This window comes from Staurois parvus, unplaced genomic scaffold (genome assembly GCF_062004578.1).
Source record: "Staurois parvus isolate SC_StPar_1 unplaced genomic scaffold, SC_StPar_1.0 ptg000575l, whole genome shotgun sequence".
NCBI classification, from domain to species: Eukaryota; Metazoa; Chordata; class Amphibia; order Anura; family Ranidae; genus Staurois; species Staurois parvus.
Genome location: NW_028318371.1, coordinates 4,603,589 through 4,607,806, shown reverse-complemented (window position 1 = coordinate 4,607,806; position 4,218 = coordinate 4,603,589). Strand labels below are relative to the sequence as shown.

Here is a 4,218-nt window from a genome sequence, read left to right as displayed (position 1 = left end):
TCAGTAACCATTGGGTCTGTACCCTGGGTACACCCCACCCTGAGTAAATTGCTGGCCATAGACATTTTGTATATTCATGTAGCCCCCATGTTGTGGATACTCGGGGATGTTAAAGGCCATTCTAATGGGAGGGAAATCTGAAGAGCAGATTCTGGCTTCAGAGGGTGTGGGTGGGGGAGGCATTGGGGGCATCTGACTGGGAGTGTAAACATCCCTCCGCTCCGCATAGGTGGAGCTTGAGTATGGGGAAGGTATGTAGTTGCACTGAGAAGAAAAGGGGAAGTTGGGGTAAAGCAGGAGAGGGTGTATGCTGGGAGGGGCCACAACATTAGGGGGTACATATTGGGAATATGACGTTGGAAGGTTCCATAAGATGTTTGGGAATGTTGCAGGATCTATATTTGGGGGTTGGGTTTGTACTGAGGGACCAGCCTCTGCATCTGATCTGACCATAGTATTTTCATTTGAAAGATGGGGGTGGTAAAAGTCTACAGATCTGTAGGGCTGTCCATGCAGGATATAAGGAGCCAGGTCAGGAGGGTAGGCTTCTTGCCGGGTGCCTCTCGTATTCTGCAGCTTCATGTCATCCTCAGAAATTTGGCTTACATCCACCGTCCAGTAGTTGCCCTTAGCCTGCGGCTTTAGCGGATCTTTTAGGACCTGCAAAGAGTGAGAAGACATTAGAGGCGTAGGCCGGCACAGCAAATTCACACAAATCTATTATGGGTCAGGGGAACCGATCCTTACGGCCTATTTATAATACAGACAAATAATTTCCCCGGATCTGCCCCTATTATCATAAATGGCTATATTTTACATGGATAATATATGTACAAAATTAAAAATGTTTGCTTTCTATAGAGTGGGAAACGGTAGGATCTCCTATCAGGTGTGTGCTAAGATTTTACCTGGAGTTCATTTTTTTAATCAAAATTGTATATAAATCTAAGTATACACAAATATACAAAATACAAAAATCAACCTATTGCAGTGTCATCTCTGCCCCTCCTGTGATGTTTCTGGCAATCTGCAAATTCCGGGAGAAAGGTAAGAAACAGGTTGCTGCGGGAGGGGCAATTCCCTGCACCGGAAGATAGAGCAATGCCCTGCGCCGGGAAGGGGGGGGGGCGGAGAGACAATACCCTGTGCTGAAAGGAAGGGGGTCAAACCTGCAGTAGAGGTGATGGCAATGCCCTGGGGTGGAGGAGACAATGCCTGCCCTGGGGTGGCCATATGAAGAATATAATGATGCAATAGGTAGAATCAGTGTTGGGTAATGGGAGGATGAGGGAGGGTAAAAACACAAGGTAGAGTAATGAAGCAGAGTGGAAATCTACACATACCGGGGTTTATTTACTAAAGCTAGAGAGTGCAAAATCAAGTTCACTTCTGCATAAAAAACAATCAGCTTCCAGGTTTTACTGACAAAGCCTAATTGAGCAAGCAGAGGTAAGAAGCTGATTGACTGCCATGCACAGCTGCACCAGATTCTGAGTGCACCAGTTTTAGTAAATCCCCCCCATGGAGTAGATACAATAGTTGCTCTGTTTTGGGTATCTGAGTTGTATTTGAAGACATTGGAAATGAAGCTGCCTTCACTGGGTCATACTGGGTGTGTCATCCTGGGACAATGTCTGTAGCACATGGGACTCCAAACATCTCTGCGAGATTATTTATAATGAGCAGGAAAAAATTGTTACTTTCCCTTTAACAGTATTTCACAACGCTGCCGTTCTCAGTTTCACAAACATTTAAAGCAGAAAGTTCCAGCGATGTATAAAAACATTAGTGTAAAAAAAAAACCTTGAAATTTAAAAAAACAAAGACTTGAACATGAAAAGAAGAATTTAAATGAAGTTCCCCTCCTGCTTGGAGGTCTTCACAAATTGTAAAAATATGGCCAAAAAAAGAAAATTCCTCAACAGCTCTATAAATAGACAATTACCAATATACATCAAACCATAAATATACAATTAGTTATAAATAGACAATTGACAGACCCCCAACAGAAATGGAACAAATCCAGAGTACGGGATACAGAAAATATTCCAAGCTACCATACAAAAAGTGTTTGCAACCGTACTGAGATCAGGGCCTGATAAATTCTTCCAGAATGTTCTATGACCCAACAGTAGAAACAAAGTCTATAGTCACACAATTATATTACAGAACACAAAATATGTATTAAAATGCTGGAAAGCTTTGGCTGGGTCTGGAGGTCACTGTGGGGGACTGGGGGTTCTGGAGGGGATTAGAGCAGATCTGATGCCCTTATAGGGGATGAGGCTTTTGGAGGGAGTTGGGAGTAGATGGGAGGGTTGATGGTCTCTCCAGGAGACTGGGAGCTTTGCAGGGCCTGGGGTTCACCTTAGGAGCTTGGGGGACACAGTTGGAGGTTGGCAAGTCAACACTATTGAGGCAGGAGAGCTCTCAGGGGGTCTTGGGGTGGGAGGGGGGGGCTGTGGGAAGTTGAGAGGCAACAGGGCTCTTGGCACACTCTCATATTATCACATTTACATTTTAATACAAGGACTATTCTGCAGGATTAGAACCTTAAGAGCCTACCACCACCATCACATCACAGGAGCACCAAGTCCTTACCTTTCTGAAGCAATCATTGGAGGAGAGGTTGTGTCGGACAGAGTCCTTCCAGCCCTGATAATCCCCCTTAAAGAATGGGAAGATGTTGCTGAGCTCTTGGAAGATCTGCAAGGAAAAAATATAGTCATAAGCAAATGAGCATAACCATAAACCCAGATACGTAATACCTATCACATTATATAAGTAATACTTAGCTCCATTTGTGACTTTGACCCTCACCAGGAAACCTGCACTGAAATACTTAGGAGGACACCTCTGCAGACCTTCTGAATATGCCAGGAGCCCATCTATCATACAATACTTCCTAAACTGGGCATATAGCAATTGAAGTCATGGAAAAGACAGAACTCTTTGTACATGCTTGTATTGATTTTAGCGGGAAACTAGCAATTTTCTGAAGAGGTTTGATGTTGAAAGCCTCCATGTTTTTTGTCCAGAAATGTTTCCTTCAAAGCCCATCAGTAATAAAAACAGAAAATTCACCCTACTTCTATTTTTACTACATATTGGTATGTTTTTTTCAGCCTTCATAAGTCTACCAGAGATTAATTTTCTCCTTAAACTTTTTTCTTCTGAAAATAAAGACTTTCCCTCTGACTGGTCCTTATTCTGAGCTGGTCTCAATGTCACCCCCTTCCCCTGACCCTAGCTGCAGGAAAGAAGACTCATAATGGGGGGTTAGTTACCTGGGAAAGTTTGAGCTTCCTCCCGGGGGCGCTCTGGATGACCATGGCAATCATGGCCATGTAGGAGTATGGTGGTTTGGCGTATCTTTGATAATTCTTCTTTTTGCTCTTCTTGCTGTGCTGGTCATTTGAGTCAGGGGCTTTGGGGTCTCCACTGGCCTCTCCAGGGCAGTTCTCGATGTCGGGCAGGTTTCTGTCCAAGTTGTTGGGGTCAGAGACAGGCATGTTGAGGCGATTCCAGGGATGATGTGGATAATTCAATGTTTTGTCAAGTGTGTTGGAAGTCTGGGGGTTGCCAGATATACATAAGGCTAGGACCCCCACCCTGGTTTTATGATGTAAATGTCCATAGGGTAACACCTAGCTTACTGTAGAGGGTCCCCATCCCTCCATTCAGTGGAGGTTATAGAAATTTCAGGGCTGTGGTGTGGTATGATTGTTATGTATATGTTGTGTAGACTATTTGCTGCTGGTGTGTATATCCTTTGCTGCTGCCATGTATATTATTTGCATATACCTAGTTCACCTTGTATATGGTGTGCATACTTGTGGATATAGTGTTTCAGATTTTGTATATCCCTTGAATAATTTAGATTGGTTACCAATTAAAATATATTTATATATTTGTTTTAACTTTAGATTTTTAAAAGTTACCAAGCTTAGAATGACTTTTTTTGGCATACATACCTAATCTTAAAGTTGACTTTATTTTAAAGCTACTTTTTATCCATCAAACTCTGTTAAATATTTCAACCCTGAATTAAACTGTTTTATATTTTTTAAATCATTTTAACTATCCATTTCACATTTACAGGCACATTGCATTTGGTAATTACTTTTATTTATTAAACTTGGAAAGGTAACTTTCTTGGAGGATCTTTTAATTTAGGGAGTACATTCATTAAATTAGAATTGGCCTGTTTACACACAT

At 42.3% G+C, this 4,218-nt stretch overlaps 1 pseudogene; it reads right to left on the bottom strand.

Annotated features, from left to right (window-relative positions):
* Window positions 1-2,777, bottom strand: LOC149450364 (forkhead activin signal transducer 3-like; annotated as a pseudogene).
* Between the last annotated feature and the right edge of the window lie 1,441 nt (window positions 2,778-4,218).